Here is a 23,449-nt window from a genome sequence, read left to right on the forward strand (position 1 = left end):
ACGCCAGTCTCTGGAATCCACTCTCTTTTCTATAAATCTACTTTTTAAGATTATGCATAAAAATTTGCTTCTCTGTATAATGTCACCCATTTCCATCCATATTGCTGCAAATGACAGTCTTATTAATACTAGCCTAATAATATCCTTTTGTGTAATTATACCACATACTTATATATATTTTTCTGAAGATGGACACTTAGATTGTCACATATTTTGAACATTATACATGGCGAAATGAGCATGAAAGTTTAGGCACAGTCATTTCTATACAAATGATTCCACTGTGAAGTAATGTACTGGATAATAAGCTTAGGTTAGTAGATCCTTTATGTACATATATACCTTATAATGCTGTACCTGACAAAATAAAACTTGTCACAAAAAATTATTGCCAGTTACAATAAGACATGAATATTTCTTCATATCCAGAGGGGAGAATTTGTTAACAGTTCTCAGAAAGAAAATTCGTGAACAAATGCAGCTATAGTGATATGCTATCCATGAGTGAAATAAAATTAAAATTTTCTTTAGCTTTGGTATTCACATTCACAGTATTCAGTGATCCTTCATGGTTAATGGCTACAGTATTGAAAATCACATGTATAAGGTATATTTTCATAGAAAATATTGGCATATAGAATAAAAACAAGAAATGAGAAAAATTATTTCAGAGGTCATCAGTTACAGGCCTCTGAAGATTTATAAAACACAGCAGGGATAAAGATTCTGGTGTTCTAAACTAATGGCTGCCACTGAGTTGGTGCTATAGGTGCAAGATGTTCCAAGCATTGTATGTAGTTTTTCAAACAACAAAATCACCGACCAGTGTATTGTATATATGAATATTAGCATATGTAGGGAAATGGCCAACTGGTTGTTTTCATGTACAACATAAGACCATGTTTGACATGATAATCTGCTTTTGCAAGGAAAGCCAAAACTCTGGGCAGTTTTTTTTTTCTTTAAGTATTTCATTTTAAAAAATTGTTGAAATTTTATGAAGACCCAGAGAAGGTCACACAATATATGCCTGTGAGATAGATTCAAGTGCCCAACTACCAGGTTTTGATTTTTACTGAGAAGTTGAAGGCACAAAGATAGGTGCCCTGTTTCTTCTTTGACAAAGGCACCAGGAATTCTTCTATTTAATGCTGAAGAACAAACTATCATCTTATCTATGAAGGTATTACTCCAAGAAACTCTTCTGTGTTTGGAAAAGTTAATGACTGATGATGTATTCAAATTATCACATAAAAAGCTTTGCATTTATTTTCCTAAATTTAGTCAATAAATAGGCTGAACTATCATAAGTTAGCATTTATTATATTTATTTATTAGTAACTGAGAGTTTATATACTGAATGGCGAGTTTAGTTATGCACCGTACCAGACATTGGAAATGTTATGGAGAAAAAAAAAGTTCTAGTCAAATGAACAAGACTTCACTGAAAGGCATGAATTATTACTTTATTTTTTCTGTATTTTAATCATTGGCTCATCAAATTTAAATGACTTTGAATGATCACTATGTATCTTATTTCCCATTATTTTTCAAACATGTAAACTGATGAAAATTGAAAATTTATAGTGATCCAGGAGCTAGAGAAATAGAAACATCAATGGAATCTCCAAGATATCTTCTAAGCTGTATCCATTCTGTTCTAAAACCTGGAGTGAAACCAGGCAGCATACAAGCTGGCTGAGGCCTGCAGATAGGAATCCTCAAAATGTGGCTGAACTTCTTACAGAATTTCCAAACTATCAACTTAGAAACTTCATGTATACAGGAGAGAACTAATTAATAACAGATCAGTAGATAGGTAGATAGGTAGATAGATAGATAGATAGATAGATAGATAGATAGATAATAGACAGACAGACAAACAAATAGAAAATAATTTGTGATAGTTGAGCTTTTTATTTAGCAATAATTGCTGATGGGACAAAGCCATTCTCCCTTGAACCTGGCTGCTAAACCTGCCACTGAGAGGTCAGAGGACAGAGCAGTTTATTGGCATGAATCCAATGTACAGGGTGTAGATTTTCATTGATGAGTCCAGTCAAATCTGCAATGCAAAAATCAAAAATCATCTCTTGTGCCTGTTTCAATCATAATGAATACAAAAAGAAATAGTGTATTCAATCACATTTTACAAAACCTTTTAATGATAAGAATTATCGAAGACACCTAATAATTTTCTATTTCAAATATTAGCTCTGGAATCTAGCATGAGATCCACAATGTTTTGTTCCTACATGTTGCTGCAAGTGGTAATTATCAGCAGAGAAGCATGACAAATACTGGAGGAGGATTCTTCTGACAATTAAAAATACAAAACTTTTAAAAAGCTATTCTCTGTGCTGATTAAAATAGAGAAGTTTTCTAAAACATTTCAGGACTAGATATGTCAAACTTATTTGATGATTTTTTTTTTTTTTAGCAAATTACGTATATGTGTTTGTCATATATTGTAATTGAATAAAATCCTGACTAGGAGTGAAAATGTATGTCTTTAGCAAATTTACTGATGAAAGTTTTTAAATAAAGTATCTAATCTGATTTTCCTTAATATCATTTTATTGAAACCACTACTTAAAAAAAGTTAAACATTATCAACCTAGTACAATGTCAAGTTTATTTATATCTTTACATCATAATTAATAGTAGAAGTTCTGTAGCATGTCAAGCTTTATAGTGATGGCATTCAAAAGTAGAAACATAAATGAAGCTATTTCTCAGTGAGTTTAAGGTTTTTGCAAAATATTCTATTAACATATTAATGTTGATACTGATAGAAGCAAACACTGATTGCATGGTATTATGAAAATTAATAGGGAATATAGAGGAATATTCATCCAAATCTTGGAAAATTGGAAATTTATTTCTGAACTATAAATTATATAAAGAAATCAGATCTTCCATAATTAATTAAGCTTTAGGTCATGTACTCTAAAGTTCAAAGTACTTTAACTTTTAAAGAAACTCTTAATATTGATAACCTCAATTAATTTTCATTTATATATCTTTAAATCTTTATTCCTCTGATTAATTTTGTTAATAAATATGAATGCTTCATTAGATCACATTTAAAATATATATACTATAGAATTTTCATTAAATAACAATTTAAGTCATTAGCTCGTAACAATAAGGTACATTTTCTCTGTGTTCTGAGATTTTTTAGTATCTTACTCTTGTTTGACACCAATTAGTAGAAAGCTATGTTTCCTGTTTGCCAAAATATAGGAAAATATAGGGGGAAGCATTACTTAAGTTTACATGTAATAAAATCTATTGTTTTATAAAATGGAATACTATGACAAAGTAGTCCATTCCTTGACTGACTTTTCTTCAATGCAGCTATTACATGTGAGAAATGTTATCGTGATTTTTATCTATCTCCCTTGGCTCATGAATCCCTGTTTTCCTCAAAGGAAGAAGTCAAATGAGGCACATAGAGTGCAATATAGAAGACAAACAGACTTTATTGCAGACTGTAACAGAGCTCAAGGCTGACAGTGGACAGTGGCCAATGGGACTTTTATGCTAGTCTCTCAATAGAACAGCCAGGTTTACCTGGGTGGAGGGATGTTGTCCTGTCCAGTTGATAGATTGGCACTTTTGTTTGACTTTTAGAGCATAGGACCGTGGTATCGCTGTTACTCATGTGGAAGCCTGATCTTATACAGTCATCTTGTCAGGTTTATCATTGCTAGAATGAGGTTTACAAAGTTAGACACTATGACTTTTCCACATCTCTTTCCAGGACCAGACACATAATGCAGGTTCCATCCTACTGACCAATGATTTGAGGAGTATTGTAGTCTATTCTAGAGGCCATTAATAATGAAAGAGTACTTCAACTCCAGTGTTCTCAACTCAGCTAGTGTCTAATTGATTATCAAGGAACAGCCCCTAAAGTGTTTGGACTTTAAAATCAGTTAGGACTTTGGGTGTCACATCAATCTGGATATTCTTTGCTGAAATAAGTCACAAAAACATTTAGTGTCTGTTGAAATAGATCTTATGAAATCCTGACAGCGGGCAGCAGGTTCACTATCTGACTTTATGTCCCCAAATGAAAGACACACAACCTTTATATTTTAAAATGCCTTAAGCAGCACAATAGTTGGCCCACTGCCTAACCTCCATACCATTAATCCTGAGTTATTACTTACTAATTCTATGATCTATCTTGGCTACTCTGGACCCGGAGGACTCTCCAGTTGGGCCACATTCCAGGCAGCACTCTCTGAGCTCCTTCACGTGGCAATCAGACCTCTCTGTCCGGCACTATTCTCAGGCATGGTGTCTCTCCTCTCCTCCAGACTCTCGCTGCATGGCAGATCTCTTCTGCCTTCCCTCTCTCTGCCCAGTCCCAATTCTACAATCCCTCTTCCGTCTGCCCTGCCCAGCCATTGACATCTTTATTTACTAATCAGAACCAACCAACGGAGAGCAGGTTCCCAGAAGCTACATGCAGACTCTCTCATGCAGTTTTTTTTTTTTTTTTGGAGGGGGGAACATAATTAGCATTAGAATACAAGCAGCTACAAGTGCCTACATTTCAGGCCTCAGCAAGTGACGCAAAGGTGCTATATAGATGGACATAGACTTTTACAATAGCATCTGAACTGATTGTGAATTAGAGGGGGGAAAATGAAGGCTGCGGTTAAGCATTCGAGTCCTAAAGGCTAATGGAATCACGGGATACCTACTAAGATGTTAATGGGTATGATCCACATACACAGATCCAATTCCAAACCTGTTCGCCAGAAGAATGACAGTGTCTGTTATGGCTTCAGTCTAATTTTGCAGATCCCGTGGGACAGATAAGACAGTAACAGGTGTATCGGGAACATACTTGTAGCCTTACCTTAATAGTAGTGTATGAATTCCTCTTCGTATCTGTAAAGAAATCTAAAGACATATATGAATTCCTCTCCATATCTATAAAGAAATCTAAAGACATAGATAGCATTTTGTGTATTTTCCTTTTTTAAAAAAAGTGTCTTGGGTGAAGTTATAGTAGAAGCTTGAAACCAATGGAAAACACTTCAAGTCCATAATAGTGTAACATGAGTAAAACAGATAGACACTCTAAAGTTTATATATTTGTTGTCCATGACAACCTAGAGTACATCTCTGCCAATCCATCCTGGGATATCCAGGATGACAATTTCATGCTGCAGAACCACTGGATAACATTGGAAGCTGCCCATAATTTTTCTGGTTCCAAGACCCAGTTGTTAGCAAACCACTCTAATGGACTACCACAAACAATATCCTCAGATAACAAAGGAAAGACTCATCATAGATTTTGAACATTTATTCCAAATGAGTAAGTATAATCTTTATTCTTCACAGCATAAGGGGATTTTATGGCTTCAATAAAGGTTTTCTGGAATCATCATTGCATATTCTCCAAATATTTGATAGAATCTACTACCAAATTTTATATTTTCATTATGTATTGTAGTTCTTGGGAGAGGAGTTATAGAATAAGAAGGGATAGATAACATTTCCATTAGTGATTCCTCTTCAAAAACCTTCTTTCCTTTCCTCTTTTGGTTTTAACTTTAATCCTTTGGGCATTGAGCAACATACTACCCAGCAAGCAAGTTTAAAGTGAGGAACTAGAGCTATACTTAGTAAACTAAAGTGTCATGTTACTATTCTAGTCATCATCTTGGGAAGGTTATCCGAGGAGTTCTGTGGGCTCTGGTGGGAGTGTGGGTTTCCCACCCCCTTTATTTCCTGGCTGTGCCCTGTGCAGGTACTGACAACAACCTTCTGTGTTATTGCATTGTTAATTGAATTACATCATTTGTTGCTGTGGACATCTAAGAGCAATGAAAATAGATTGAGGAGTCAAATAAATTAGAAACAAATAATTTAGCAGAAGCTCTTGAAGAGATGCATATTGACAAGTTAATTTTTTCTTAAAGTTAAATAAAACTCATAAGTTTTGAAGGCATCAGCCTACTCTACAAAATTCTAAATTAGAGGAAGTTTAATGAATAAAATCCATGTTAAAATTTAATATTGTAAAGTGATTCAGCTATTTGACTGGAATTATATGACTACTGTTTTCAAATTTTTCATAGATAAAGAACTTTTAAAAATTCCAAAGTTATATTTGTTAAAGCTGATTCGTGCAGATATTAGAATAGCTTGCCAAAAAACCTAAAACCTTAGTGTTTAGAATGTTTTGAAACTTGTTAGTTTCACAGATTTATTGTTTTGTATATTTATTTCAAATAGAGGAAAATGTTGAAATACTGTGAATATATTAATGCTAAAAGTTATAATGTTAAAACAAAGTTATAATTCTGAAATTATTTGTGGAATCTAGAAGAAAATGGAGCTTTCCCCAAGATAATTCAAGGAGCTAAATTTAGGAAATTTGCTATTTCTGCCCTCCATTTATAGGTGACCTGCCATCACTTTTCTATGGGGCTTTGTATCTCTTGACACAGGTCACTAACTCGGTTCCTTTACAATGCCTCATTTTAAATGAAATCAACTACTGGGTTTAAAAGAGGTGTATGGACAGCAACCATTCAGGCAGAACAATAATAGCTAGCCAGCTATAGCCAAGCTGCATTTCTGTGATGAAAACATTGTAACTTATCAGGAATGCTTGGGCAAGATAGTATATTGGTAAGCCCTTGCAGGACCTTTACTGTTTTGATCATAAAATTTCAGAATAATAAGTCTTATGAGTAAGCAAATGAGCTTATTCCTTATTTTATACCAGGGAAATTATTTGTCTTCTACTTGATAATCTTAACCTCTTCATAGAATGAAAAAAAATCACTTTTATCATTGCAAAAAAGAAGTTATCAAAATTGAGAAATCCGCTGGGCAGTGGTGGTGCACGCCTTTAATCACAGCACTTGAGAGATAGAGGCAGGCATATTTCTGAGTTCAAGGCCAGCCTGGTCTACAGAGTGAGTTCCAGGAGAGCCAGAGCTACACAGAGAAACCCTGTCTCGAAAAAATAAATAAATAAAAATAAAAATAAAGAGAAATCCGGAAATAATAGCAGTAGACATGTAGATAATGAGTTATTACAGTATTGGGAGAAACAGCATATCTTGAGCAGCAGTAGCACAACACTAATTAAGAAGTAAAGGAATCTTCATGACGAAAAAATATTAGAGAAGGTATGTAGACAGGGAAAAACTAAAAGTTCGGTTGGGAGACACTATATAAAAGAATCATCATTTATAGCAACATAATAAGATAAATTAAAATCTTATAATTTAAAAATATGTATAATCTAGTTAGAACTTCTGTCTATCTATCTGTCTGTCTGTCTGTCTGTCTGTCTGTCTGTCTATCTATCTGTCTGTCTATCTATGGAAATAGATGACTCATACTATCTTTTTTTTGACTTTAAAAAATACCTGTTAGCATTTTGAATATATTTATATGCACCAGATCTTTAAATCAAAGCAAATAAAATCCTGAAGCAAAACGTATACTATGAACTTGAGTATTTCATGGGGTTGCCTAGAAGGAAAATCATGGAAAGAAAAGAGGTATACTTAATGTATGATATATATATCTCCTGACAATTATTGAATAGATCTAAGAGGCATGGTAGGAGGGAAAGGGAGGCAATGCCAAAGTCTCTCTCATCTGTTTGACTTTGTCAGCACACTGTACCTAGCTCATGATTTGCCAAATAAATAAATAAATAAGTTTGTGGAAAATCTCAGGGTGTTGGTCCTGTTTGGACACTATTAAAAAGAAAAAAAAATCAATAGAACCAGCTTGGAAGTGGAACTTATTTACAAAACACATATGTGGCATGCACAGGCATTGTGATTTGTTGTGATGGTTCAGAGGCTAATGCACTTGCAAGCAAGACCATCAACCTGAGTTTATTTTCTGGAATCCATGTAATTAAGTGATAGAGTTTAACCTCTGCCCTCTACATGAGTATAAAATGTTACATATGACTCCACACAGGCAGCACACACACACACACACACACACACACACACACACACAGAGAGAGAGAGAGAGAGAGAGAGAGAGAGAGAGAGAGAGAGAGAGAGAGAGAGAGAGACAGACAGACAGACAGGCAGGCAGACAGAAAGACAGACAGACAAACAGACAGAAAGAGACAAAGACAGAGACAGGCAAAGAGACAGAGAAATATAAGTAAATGTAAAAATGAATAAACATGTTCCAGTTATCTTTCATTTAAATTATAGTATATCAGTCCTTACACATTTAGTCTTTTTTTTGAGTGAAATATAAATATACCACATGCTGAGTTTGAGTAGAATACTCTCTGTGTGTGTGTCACTAAAGAGATTACTAAAAATATTTAATTAAGTTATTCCTAATTTTGTTTTCCTATATACTGCTTCCCTGGGTCACTAAAAATTAAAGAGTAAGATCCCAGACTATGGATTAGCCAGCTGATCTCCATGGATAACATTCCTAACTTGGCTCTAACTAGAATATAGTTTATGTGTTTTAATGTTCTTGAATGCGTATTTAAAGATGTTTCCAACACTTTCTAATTCTTATTTTAATGGACTCAATTAACACAAAACCTGTGCATTAATGGATACTATGTGATGCTCAATACCTGTATTGATCACATAAGATGTAGATTGGTTTGAATTTATCTCCTAAAGATTAATCAACTTCCATAGTCCTCTTTTAAATATTGTTTCAAGTTTTTTATTATTTAAAAAATGTTAAGCAATACATTTAACCATGTTATTTCTCCTTCCCCAAGCCCTCCAATATCTTCCCTATTTACTAACTCATATAAATTCACGTTCTTTCTCTTTTGTAAAGATATTCCTACCCTAAACACAGAAAAGCAAACATAATTAGAGCAGGGAAATAGACTTTCTGGGCTCAGCCAAAGCTAGGAAATCATACATTTTATGTAAGGCTCTCATCTTATCTCTTCATCTGAAGAAATAAAGTCAGCATTTACTTATTATAATTAATTATCTAAAGGTGAATTGTAAAATATGTACTGGAGAAATACATATTTCCTAAAAACTATCAGAATTTGATTAATAAGAGTTCAAAGAGAATGGGGAACAATACTGTGAATTCAGATCAAGAAATGAGTCACAATTACAAATGAAAAAGACCTTGAAAAATTGGATGAAAACAATGTCAGAGAAGGACCTAAAATGCTATGAAGGGATGGAGCATGCAGAGGTATTTCAGAAATCAGGATTTAAGACATCATATTCGCTAAGTGTATTGAAATAACATATAAATGTAAGTTTTCATTTGATATGTAAATATATATATTACGTTTCTTATCATAAAAGTATAATTAAATTAAAAATTTATTTTTAATCTCAATTAATTGGTGTTAATTTTTAGCCTAAGATCCTAATATTAATTCATTATTTGTTGTCATCTTGGAGTAGTAGTTTCTGATCAAGAAACATTTGTAAGAATATTATGGCATTGCATTTAGTGTCTTGGAAGTTGATAAGCAACTGACAAACCATGTATAAAGTCAGAACTGGAATTTTATACAATAACCTTGGAATATATGTTTGATGTATATTCATTGTAATATAAATATATGTACATAGTCTTTCCAAAAAGAAATTGAATTTAGCATTCTCTGATCTAAACAAGGTAGTACTTTTTAAAAATATTTTGTTTTATAAGTAATTGTGTTAAATAGATGATAGAAATAAAATTCCATCTTCAGTGAGTACTAGTCAAATTTGATTCTTTAAAAGAAAATTAGATATATCTTCATATATATCTTTGAGTATTTTTATAACATTTAAAAATATTTACTTTTTATCTTAATAAATATATGGTCAAGAAATGACCTAGAGTGTGGAGAGGGAACTTGTAGAGTCCACCTCTAGTAAAAAGGTAGGGCAGCGTGGAGGAATGGGGTTGCCATCAACCCCATCTGCAGTCAAAAACTCTGACCCAGAACTATTCCTGTCTGAAAGAACTGCAGGAGCAAAAATGAAGAAGAGCCTGAGGAAAGGGAGGCCCAAACTGAGACCCAGCTCATGGGGAGGATCTAAGGCCAGACACTATTACTGATATTATGGTGTGCTTACAAACGGGCCAATCACGACTGTCCTCCGAAAGGTTCAACAAGCAGCTGAAAGAGTCAGATGCAGATATTTGCACCCAACCAATGGACAGAGGCTGGTGACCCCGAGGTTGAATTAGGGAAAAGCTGGAAGGAACTAAGGAGAAGAGTGACCCTATAAGAACTACCCTGGAACCCTGGGATCTCTCAGACACTGAGCGCCCATGCAGACAGCATACACCAGCTGATGTGAGGCCCACCACACGTCAAGGACAGAGGACTGCCTGGTCTGAACTCAGTCACAGAAGATGTACCTAACCCTCTATAGATTGGGTCCCCAGGGAGTCGGGAAATCCTCTTGGACATGGGGGTAGAAGGTGTGGAATGTGGAACAGTCGAAGGTTAGACCTGGAAATGGATAAAGTGTGTACTGTAAAAAAAATATTAAAAAATAAAAACATGATAAATAATAAAATTTTTAAATGAATAAATATATGGTCAAATGTTGGATTTTCTGTGGCATTTCTTTTATTCTTCAAATAGTAAAGGTATGGGGTACCTGTACTTCATTCAGTATGTACTAGGCATCTATCTGTTAAGTATGTTTAGTGTTAAACTGAAGTATAACATAACCCCTATCTGAACACGTCAGGTTTTGAGACCTGGACAGCTTTATAATATCACATAGAAGTTTTCATGAAAGTTGCATATCCAGCTTGGTTACATATGGGTTTCATTGACATTTTCTAAATTGACTCACTAATTTAAAGGATGAATATGACTTTTTTTCTCTGTTGAAGGGAACAGATAGCTGTATTGTATCTCTGATCATTTAGTCATGCAAAGGAACCCATGGAAGTTACATTTTATGTAGTATCTTGTAACTAAACTGTCAGTTATAACTACTACTCAATGTGATTGAATTGTTGTTCAGTTTTAGATGTTTCAACACTGAAAATATTTAAAATACATATTAAATTATGATATTAAGTAAGAACGAAATGAAATATATGGATAATGTTTAACTATATAACATTTTTATTTGAAAATTTCATTAGAAGATGTTAGCAACTTTTAAATTTAAATTTATATATTCAGAAGTCATATACATAAGACATTGTCAAACTTCTGGTAGCAGAGATTCTTTAGCATGGCCCTGATTATGATTTATATATACCAAAATTAAGGAAAATACGTGTTGTTTAAACAGGACATATTCTTTATGCAATAAAGTGTAGAGAATAAAGATAACAAAATACCAATCTTACTATCCCATCAAAATTAATGTACACAGTGATTGCATAGAAAATATTCTTTCACAATTATGTTGAGATATCATACTCTGATTTAGAAAAAAAATCCTCAATTTGGAAAATACAGTACATAGTAAGAATGGTCACATTCAATTTACTTGTAAATCTAACTGAAACAGTAAGATGCCTCTTATGCCTGTTTATATTTTGTTTCTGGAGGAAATGATAGTGTCTCATTGGCTATTGATTAGTGAGTTATCTGGGACTTTTTTTTTATCATCTAGTAGAAGTCTATGCTGCACCTCCTTCCATGGGTATTTTGCTCTCCCTTTTAAGAAGGAACGAAGAATCCTCACTTTGGTCTTCCTTATTCTTGAATTCCTTGTGGTTTGTGGGTTGTTTTTCCTGTATTCCAAACTTCTGGGCTAATAGCCACTTATCACAGTGTGCATACCGTGTTTGTTCTTTTGTGATTGGGTTACCTCACTCAGGATGATATTCTCTAGATCCATCCATTTCCCTAAGAATTTCATAAATTAATTGTTATTAACCGCTGAATAGTACTCCATTGTGTAGATGTACCATATTTTCTGTATCCATTCCTCTGTTGAGGGACATCTGGGTTCTTTCCAGCTCCTGGCTATTATAAATAAGGCTGCTATGAACATAGTGGAGCATGTATCCTTATTACCTGTTGGAGCATCTTCTGGGTATATGCACAGGAGTTGTATAGCTGGGTCCTCTGGTAGTACTATGTGGAATTTCTGGATGAATTGCCAAACTGATTTCCAGAGTGGTTGTACCAGCTTGCAATCCCATCAACAATGAAGGAGTATTCCTCAACATTGCCAGTATCTGCTGTCACCTGAGTTTTTGATCTTAGCTATTCTGACAGGTGTGAGGTGGCCTCTCAGGGTTGTTTTGATTTGCATTTCCCTGATGACTAAGGATGTTCAACATTTCTTTAGGTGCTTCTCAGCCATTTGGTATTCCTCAGCTGAGAATTCTTTGTTTAGCTCTGTATCCCATTTGTTAATAGGATTATTTGGTTCTCTGGAGTTTAACTTCTTGAATTCTTTGTATATATTGAATATTAGCCCTGTATTGGATATAGGATTGGTAAAGATCTTTTCTCAATCTGTTGGTTGCTGTTTTGTCCTATTGACAGTGTCCTTTAACATACAGAAGCTTTGCAATTTTATGAAATCCCATTTGTGTACTGTTGATTTTGGGAAATTTTCCTCTGTGCCCATGTGCTCAAGGCACTTCCCCATTTTCTTCCCTATTAGTTTCAGTGTATCTGGTTTTATGTCAGGTCCTTGATCCACTTGAACTTGAGCTTTGTACAAGGAGATAGGAATGCATTGATTTGCATTCTTCTTCATGCTAACAGTCAGTTGAGCCAGCACTATTTGTTGAAAATGCTGTCTTTTTTCCACTGGATTGTTTTAGCTCCTTTGTCAAAAATCAAGTGACCATAGGTGTGTGGGTTCATTTCTGAGTCTTCAGTTCTATTCCATTGATCCACCTGCCTGTCACTGTACCATACCATGCAGTTTTTATCACAATTTCTCTGTAGTACAGCTTAAGGCCCAGGATGGCGATTCTACCAGAATTTCTTTTATTGTTGAGAATAGTTTTCACTATTCTAGGTTTTTTGTTATTCCAGATGAATTTGCAAATTGTTCTTTCTAAGTTTGTGAAGAATTGAGTTGAAATTTTGATGGGGATTGCATTGAATCTGTAGATTGCTTTCAGCAAGATGACCATTTTTACTATATTAACCTTGTCAATCTACGAGCATGGGGGATCTTTCTATCTTCTGAGATCTTCATCGATTTTCTTCTTCAGAGACTTGAAGTTCTTGCCATACAGATCTTTTACTAGCTTAGTTAGAGTCACACCAAGATATTTTAAAGGAAGGACAATCCAGAGACTGCTCCAACCTGAGAATCCTTCCCATATTCAGTCATCAAATGCAGACAGTATTGTGGATGCCAGCAAGTACTGGCTGTCAGGAGCTGATATAGCTGTCTCCTTAGAGGCTCTGACAGTACCTGACTAATACAGAAGTAGAGGCTCACATCCATCCATTGGACTGAGCACAAGGTCCCCAATGAAGGAGCTAGAGAAAGGAGCTAAGGAGCTAAAGGGCTTGCAGCCCCTTAGGAAGAACAACAATATGAACTAACTAGTTTCCTCTGAGCTCCCAGGGACTAAACCACCAACCAAAGAGTACACATGGTGGGACTAATGGCTCCAGTAGCATATGTATAGCAGAGGATGGCCTAGTCAGTCATAAAGGGTAGGAGAGGCCCTTGGCCCTGTGAAAGTTCTATGCCCCAGAGTAGGGGAATGCCAGGGCCAGGAAACTGGAGAGGATGGGTGGGTAAGAAGGGGGAGGGAGGGAGGGAACAGAGTTTTCTTTTTCTTTTTTTTCAGAGGGGAAACTGGAAATGGAGAAATCATATGACAAGTAAATGAAGAAAATTTCGAATAAAAAACTATAAAAAACAAAAGAAGTCTATACTGATCCACCACAGACTTTCATCTTGACATGCATTACCTAAAATATACTATTTTAGGGACCTTTAGTAATTTGCCTTCTAAAGTGAGTGATCAGATACAAATACTTAAAACATTTATGACTTATGATGAGGTATGAAGATTGGTGGTTCATGAGTCATGAAGTAATGTCCTCATTTGTGTATACTACTTTAAACACTCACCTATGATTTAGAAACAAACAGAGATATGATGGCTATATCAAGAGAAAAATTAAGGTCCAAAGGAATTATGAAAGTGGTTGGTCATCATATTATGAAAACAGCAATGTTGTCCCAAGCTTTTCTTTTCACTCCTACATGATATTGTTTGAATCATTATGCCCCATCCCAAATGTACTTCTTATGGAGTTTTCCTTCATTGACCCTTCCTGAAAAATAACAGCTGGACTTGATTTCCTTTCATTTAAACATCTGTTGTACACATGATCCAGAACCCTAATAAAATAATCTAGATCATATATATGTAAAAACTTACAGTAAAATAACAAAAACATAGATGTATAAATAATGCAAATATAAAGCTACTTCACAACATGATGAAAAAAAATAACCAGCATGACCTCTTGTGGTACTTATAATGTCTTTCAGGTATGTTTTTCTCAGCTGTGAAATAAATGTAGCCATTGATGAATTCTCAAGGGAATTATGTTTAGAGCAATCCAAAGAGAGATGCTTAGTATTATTTTTGGCAATGAATGAGCAGTCTGCAATGTTAACTCTCTTATCACACTCACAGGACCAATTTCTATTTTATACAAATATTACAGGAAATAGTAATCAAACTAATAAAACAAATCAAAGAAAGACATAATTATAAGTAAATACCTTCAGACAGGAGCAACTTTCCAAAACAACTTATACTTTAAAATTTTTAAATTTTTTTCCTGATTTTAGTGCACTAATAATAAACTCCTACTCACCAATAATGCATTAATGTTGCATTAAGGAAAGAAATTAAAGCCCTTATTTTTAGTGGCATTGAGCTAGGATAATGTATTAATCTTTATTCTCTACTCCACTCTCCTTGTGTGAGCCATCCTCTTGTCTGCCTGGTGCATGAGTCTGATTCTGTACCTCCTTGTGTCTTTTGAATCTAACCTTGTCCCTATTCCTATGTGTTATAGGTTTTTGCTCTAGTCATTGAACATGATGGAAAAAAATCACATGAAGAAACATATGGATACTTTATAGTACTCTATAACAGAGCTTTATAAGCGGTTTTATTACTGACTCCAACTTATCCCAACTGACCTAAACTTCAAACCATACTACAAACACTATTGCTTATCAAGTAATATTATCATGTTGTCTCCAACATGTATGGTGAAGATACATGTTATAAGACTGTGTTTATCTATTATTTGTGCTTTCTAGTAAATCATTATCATAACACAGGTGAATTATCTCAGGACAGGGTATGGAAGTCTGTGGAAGTGTATACAAGTTAAGAGTATAGGTATGCATTGGGTATATGTTAAAAATAAATGACATGACAAATACAAGACAAGTAAAATTGTTAGATTGTTTTCTTAAATGTGTATTAAATGGCTTCAAGGTATATTGTTAACTCTGCCTGTGAGGTACAAAGAAAGTTCTAATATTTTAGAATGTAAGAGAATTCTTGACATAATTCACTATGATAGAATTATTTATATATCTGTGTATTAGTATGTATGTACAAAGTTACTTAAATATATCTCTAACTACAGGTATATGATTATCTATCTATTCATCTATATATAGTTATGATACAGAATATGCTAAACAAAATAAAATGGACACATGATAGTATTTATTTGGTGAATCTACAAGAGTTAAACTTCTAGAGAAAAAGAAATGTTAGTTTGCAACAGTTGGAGAAAACAAAATGGGAAAATATAATCACAGCTTACAAAATCTCCATTATTCAGAATAATTAATATCTGGAAACCTACTTCTCTATAGAGCATTTATAACAGACTATGTATAATTTCTGCAGTGGACAGGTCTTATATTAGGTGCTTTTTGCACAAAATACTAGCATTTTCAGCCATCTTGCTGAAAGCAATCTACAGATTCAATGCAATCCCCATCAAAATTTCAACTCAATTCTTCACAAACTTAGAAAGAGCAATTTGCAAATTCATCTGGAATAACAAAAAACCTAGGATAGCGAAAACTATTCTCAACAATAAAAGTTGAGATGTGAGGAACTATCAGAAGTTAATATAGTTTTGATGTTGATAACATTAATTTCTTATGAATGTGTGACAATGTCAATAAGACAAAACAGCAACCAACAGATTGGGAAAAGATATTTATCAATCCTACATCCAATAGAGGGGTAATATCCAATATATACAAAGAACTCAAGAAGTTAGACTGCAGAGAATCAAATAAATGGACTATAGAGCTAAACAAAGAATTCTCAACTGACGAATAATGAATGGCTGAGAAACATCTTATGAAATGTTCAGCGTCCTTAGTCATCAGGAAAATTCAAATCAAAACGACCCTGAGATTTGACCTCACACCAGTTAGAATGCTTAAAATCAAAATCTCAAGAGATAACAGATGCTGGCAAAGATGTGGAGAAAGGAAAATTCCTCCATTGTTGCTGGAATTGCGACCTGGGACAATCACTATGGAAATCAGTCTGGCATTTCCTCAGAAAATTGGACATAGCATTACCCGAGGACCCAGCAATACCACTCCTGCGCATATGCCCAGAAGATGCTGCAACATGTAATAAGGACACATGCTCCACTATGTTCATAGCAGCTTTATTTATAATAGCCAGAAGCTGGAAAGAAGCCAGATCTCCCTCAACAAAGGAACGGATACGGAAAATGTGGTACTTTTACACAATGGAGTACTACTCAGCTATTAAAAAAAATGACGTCATGAAATTCTTAGGCAAATGGATGGATCTAGAAAATATCATCCTGAATGAGGTAACCCAGTCACAAAAGAACACACATGGTATGTAATCACTGATAAATGGATATTAGCTCAAAAGCTTGGAATACCCAAGATACAATTCACAGACCACATGAAGCTCAAGAAGAAGGAAGACCAAAATGTGGATGCTTCACTTCTTCTTGGAAGGGGGAACAAAATACTCACAGGAAGAAATATGGAGACAAAGTGTGAAGCAGAGACTGAAGGAAAGGCCATCCAAAGACCCACCTGGGTATCTATCTCATATACAGACACCAAACCCAGACACTATTGCAGATGCCAAGAAGTGCATGCTGACAGGAGCCTGACATAGCTGTCCTCTGAGAGGGTCTGCCAGAACCTGACAAATACATAGGCAGACCTTTGTAGCCAATCATTGGACTTAGTATGGGGTCTCCAATGGAGGAGTTAGAGAAAGGACAGAAGTACCTGAAGGGTTTGCTGCCCATAGGAAGAACAACAACCAAGGAGATCCCACAAAGCTCCCAGGAACTAAACCACCAGCCAAAGAGCACTCATGGACTGGCTCATGGCTACAGTTGCATATGTAGCAGAGAATGGTCTTGTTGAACATCAATGTGAAGAGAGGTCCTTGGTCCTAGGAAGGCTTGATGCCCCTGTATAGGGTAATGCCAGGGTGGGTAGGTCGAAGTGGTTAGGTGAGCACCCTCCTAGAAGCAGGAGGAAGGGGAATTGATAGGGAATTTCTGGAGGAGAAACCAGTTAAGGAGATATCATTTGAAATGTAAGTAAATAAATTATCCAACCAAAAAGGAAAAGAAAAAAGAAAAGAAGAAGAAAATATACCAGTTACAATTATAAAATTTGAACTGAAAAAAAAAAAACAGAAGAAAATTGTAAACTGTTATGTATTCCTCTCTATCAGGTAATCTTCCTGAATGTATCTACATAGAATATTTTACACCTTAAAAATCAAATTTTCACTTTGTGTTATTGGTATAAACCTGGTAATAACCTGGGTTTTATATAAGATATAGCTACATAATGTTTGTCCCTTATACACCAGAAGTATAAGGGACTGCCCAGGTTATTGTGTCTAGTTGGACACTGCCCACTCTTTTTCCTTTTCTATCTGGGCTGAATAAATATTACTATACATTGATTTAACTCATAATACAACACATTGTCCTATTGATTTCTCTACTCACTAATTCTAAAACTTGCCTTCTTCTCTCTCACTGTCAAAATTCATATGTTTATTTTCTTACTCAACATTGTTACTTTTCTGTTTCTGTGATAGAACACTGTGGCCAAGAGTCTCTAATGTTAGAAGTTTATTTTCTCTTGTAGTTGTAGACTACCATGCTTGGGAAATGTGGAATCAAAGGACAAGGATGGCTACAGGTGCGCAAAACTGAGAAGTCTCATATTTAAATGCAACATTAACCAGATAGAGATAGAGATAGAGATAGAGATAGAGATAGAGATAGAGATAGAGATAGAGATAGAGATAGAGATAGAGATGGAGATGGAGATAGAGATAGAGATAGAGATAGATAGATAGATAGATGATAGATAGATAGATAGATAGATAGATAGATAGATAGATAGATGATAGATAGATAGATAGATAGATAGATAGATAGATAGATAGATAGATAGATAAGATTGGATAGCATAGGATAGGATAGGATAGGATAGGATAGGATAGGATAGGATAGGATAGGATAGGATAGGATAAACACATGATAGAACTGAAAATGCATTGAAAGTGTGGTTTTAAACTCTTAAAGCTAACCTACAGTGAGGTAGAGTGATGACCAACAAGGCCATTTCTCCTAAATATGCTCAAAGAGCATCATGCTGAGGACCAACTTTTCAAATTTGAATACAGTTTCAACACCAGATACCACTCCCTGTCTCACATAAGCTCACAAAGCAAACTGCATTCAGCCCACCTTCAAATCTCCTTACATTTTTCATAGTCTCAACATTTATTTAAAAGTCCAAAGTCTCTGGTAAGAATCAACTTAAACTTTGAGTTATAATCTCTTAGGAAATCAAAAGGCAAATTATATATATAATTACTAAGAATGTATACTTCCATGCAGAAAGGAAAAATGTAGGCAAAGTAAGGAATAAAGCAAGACTCGCCCAGCAAAACAAACTTGTAAACTGGCTCCGATGGTTCTGGCCATCTACTTTTGCTATCTGAAACATACATCTCTCTTTCTCTTAGTCTGGTTCCACTCTATGTATTCAGCTTTCTTAGCATATATCACACATACACAGAGCTCTGTCATCTCCAACTTCTTATGATAGTCAAACTTTAATTTGTCTGCTTCACACAACGGTCTCTTGGTGACTCCTGTTCTCTCAGGCCTTTCAGTCTGAGACTCCCAGCCACATAAGGCCTGACATCAGCAGCTATACTGCTGCTGCCACATAAGTCCCAGCTATACCACACTTATGAATGTACCTAAAGGACATCCTTTCCTACAACAACCATGTTTATTGCAGCTCTATTCATAATTGTCAAATACTTAAAGCAAACTAGATGTCCATCAATTGAAGAATTGATAAATAAAATGTGGTGCATTACACAATGGAGTATTACTTGTTAAAAGCAATGACACCATAAAATGTCAAGACAAATTGATAGAACTAGAAAAGTTCACCCTGAGTGAGACAACCCAGACATAGAAATACAAACATCATATGTATTTTTATATGCACATATTAATTGTTAAATATTGGATAATAGTGCTACAATCTACAGACTCAGAGAAGGTAAATAACAAGGAGGGGCTTAAGGGAGGGATTCATGGTTCTCCCTGGGAAGGGAAAGTAGGACATATTTTGTAGGTAAACGGGGTGCATGTGGGATGTTAGAGGAAAAGAGGAAGAGTGTACTGGGAGAGATGACTGGAATGAGGGAAGATTTAGGTTATGTGTAGATACCTAGCACAGTGGAAATTCCCTGGAATCTAGAATAATAACCATCTTGAAGTCTTCTAGTAATATGAGATGTGGAGCCCAAACTGGCCATCTTCCCTAAACAGGCAAGTATTCTAGGAATAGGTCTGGGACATCAACCCAGCAACAAAACCTTTGACTTACAATCTGTCCTACCAGCCAGATGTGCTAGAGTAATGGTGGCACAGAGTTTTTTAGAGTGTGTTGAGGATAGCCCTGCTCTTGTAATTTGATGCTGACTCCACTTTCCCAGGAGGGGTTTTGGACAAGGAGTGAATCACTTAGACAAGTGACTTCTTGTGCACCTTCTCCCAACCTTAACTTGTAAATTAAAGTCTAGAGTCAGTGATTAAGTGGTAGAAGGATAGGTGGAGCTGAAGTGTTTGGGGGACAAGGAGGAGAGGAGAGGAGAGAGGACAACAGAAGTGGAGGAAGTGGAAGGAAAATGGAGCAGAAGTACATGGCCTGGAGAAACAAGTTCTAAGGGATCTCATAGATGGGGAATATAGTAGTATAGTGATAGATCTGTCCAATCTAGCCATGCAGCTTATATTCCTTCCAAGCTGATAAAAATAAGACATGACAAAGGGAGACCTATTGAAGACCTTGGCAACGGAGAAGAAAAGGGAGCTCTATTGACAAAATCAAGAAAATCGGTGATGTATATGTGATGAAGTTTATGTCTCTGTATATGGAGACAGCTCTGGAACTGGCTGTAAAATGTCTATACACAGCCAATCACACTTACTGGGTACAAATTTCTCGTGATTTTTTATTACACACCATCCTTTACAAGGGCATGTATACAAAGTAATATTGCAGTTTGATTATGTGATCAAATTAACCTGAAGAAAGGTGGTCATCTTTCTTTATTGATCTTCATTGACCAATCTGTGCACCCTGCATGCTCCATGTGTATGTCTTTAAAGAACTATATGTTGCTTTTAAGTATACTACATGATGAACAAAGAAAAAGACAGCCCTATAAAGATTCACACTCCAGGATGCTGAGATTATGGGACCTTCCATTCCAGCTTCATGCTTGATTCTACCTCAACTACAACGAAGCTGCTTCTTTTATAGACTTGCTTTCAGACCTTTTCCAGAACAGCTAGCTTGTCTATACAGCCTTTCAGACTGTCACAGCCAAGATGTCAGGTAATCAATAAACTTTCTCAGCACATAGTGACTGGAAGGCAAATGATGCCGGCTAGTTCTCCTTTGACAAAGCCTATTTCCCTTTTCCTATTTCCCTTTGGGCTCCCAGAAGGGAATTTTTACCCCAATTCAGCTGGAATCAAACAAAAGAAGATCAACATAAGTTCCTTACATTGAAGTGGAATGGTTCTGGTTATTTTATGAATTATAGATATGTTGTTATTTAAGGGACATTTTACAAAATTAGCATTGGACAGGGAGGGAACCTGAAAGCTTAAACTTGGGGATTTCTACCTTTCCTTTCCTCTTCTTTAGCCTTCTTTCTTAGGTAAAAGAGATGGAGTGGAAAGAAAGGGGGGATATAGTAATATCTAGAAATTATAGAAATAGACAAACAAGGATAGGTTAGCAAATTTACTCTTAAGCAAAACATTATGTAGCTATATCTTACATTGGCAGAAATCTTTATAATTGATACAAAGTTGAATTTATAACCTCATATTGGATCAGAATTTATTTGATAAAAATTTAAAGTTTTCATTGGTATGAATTTCTTATTGATGTAAAATTGGGATTAATAGGCACTGTGCCTATATGAGAGTAACATTTAAGTATATAAGGCTTAGACCCATAACTGCTATTATACACTGTTTTTAGATGACTAAGTAATACAAGTTAAGGGTCATATAGCAAACTCATGGGTGTTTCTGACATATTTCAATTAGAAATATCCAAGAATAGTCAAGGCTTAAGAGTTCAGAAATGCTTTGGGTAGATAGATAGTCTTCAAGGGCATCAGAAGTCCACAGAATATGATATTTATAGATATTTCTTTATTAAATATAATTTGATTAGAGACCTGTTTGCTCCTGACAGCATCACTTTCTTAGATCCAAAGAAGAAATTGCTCATCAATGGAGTTGCTCCAGTTGTGGTGAGACAGACACTAAACAAGAATTGCCTCATTTCATCTATAGACAAAATACTGTCCAGAAAAAGGACATACTATGCAGAACAGTCTCTGATAATCTGTGCCAAGACAAGGTAATCAGTCCTTCAAAATTCTGCATTATAAAGTTCTGTCAGATGATCCTGGGCCAGAAAGCTGAAGACTGATGCTCCAACATTTTGAAGTATAAGGGACTGCCCAGGTAGTCAGTGGCCTCTATTAATTGGCTAAGTTTTAGAAGCTATATTTTGTGCTTCTCATATTTTCAGGTAATATTAGTTCTTGGACTTCGGATGGGGTTGAAGACTGGTATTCTCATAGCAAACCCAAGCTGTTTAGCATTCAGAAAGATGATATAGATTTGGGAGTATGGTTTTCAAATGGCATACAACCTAAAGCCAGGACATGATCAGGTGTAGAATTGCGAGACTTTTAAGTTAGGATAGATGACAGAGGTTCTATTTAATTGACAAAAATGATGGACTGGGTGTTAAGTCTATCCTGTACTTTATAAACTACACAATGGTAATAGTTGTGCTCAGTTTATATCTGAGATAAAAGAGTATTTTAATTGGACAGAAAGGGGGAAGTGCTGTGGATAGTCGGGGTCTTATATTTTGATGCTAATTCCACTTTCCCAGAAGGGCCTGCAGACGAGGAGTGAATCACATACACAGGTCACTTCTTGTGAACCTTCTCCCCACCTTAACTTGTAAAATAAAGGCTAGAGCCTGTTATTGGGCAGTAGAAGTGTACGTGGAGCTGAAAAGTTTCAAGGAGAAGGAGGAGAGGAGATGAGAAAGGATTATGAAAGAGGAGGAGGTGGAAGGAAATTGAAGCAGAATCACATGGCCTGGAAAAACCACAAGTTATAAGGGATCTCATAGATAAGGAATATAATAGTCTAGTGGTAGATCTGCCCAATCTAGGCATGTAGCTTCTACTAATATTGAGTTATGATTTCTTTGCCCGTGCTTATTTGGGTTGGAGATTTACCACAACAGGATTAGCCAACCAATGACTGGTCCAAATTGAAGCCTAAGCTATGAGAGGGAGCTCATGACATTTCTTGGTGGGTTAGAACCAGAAGCAGGAGTACCAAGAGACCCAGGACAGAACCAAATATGACTGGCAAAAACAAGCAAACACAAAAACTACTACAGTAAAGGCAATGAAATGATTCCTAATGATATTCTGACATACTCATAGATTGGTGCCTGTCCCAACTGTAATCAGAGGAAGCTCATCCAGCAACTGGTGGGAGCAAATGAAAATCATTTTATCCAAACACTAGGCAGAGCCAGGGTACCACACAGACGATGTGAAGAAAGAATTATAGGAACCAGAGAGATCTAGGACACTGTGAGAACACAAATCACAGAATCAATGAAGCAGGAATCACAGAGGCTCACAGAGATTGAAGTGACAAACAAGGACCTTCTATGGGTATGAGTTAGGCCCTCTGCATCCACCTTAGGGTTGTGTAGCTTGGCGTTCTTGTTTGACTCCTAACAGTGGGAGTTGTCTTGGATTCCTTTGGTCTGGAAACATCTATGGTGTTGCCTATCCCAGTGTTGATATGAGG

Source organism: Mastomys coucha, unplaced genomic scaffold (genome assembly GCF_008632895.1).
Source record: "Mastomys coucha isolate ucsf_1 unplaced genomic scaffold, UCSF_Mcou_1 pScaffold1, whole genome shotgun sequence".
In the NCBI taxonomy this organism is placed as follows: Eukaryota; Metazoa; Chordata; class Mammalia; order Rodentia; family Muridae; genus Mastomys; species Mastomys coucha.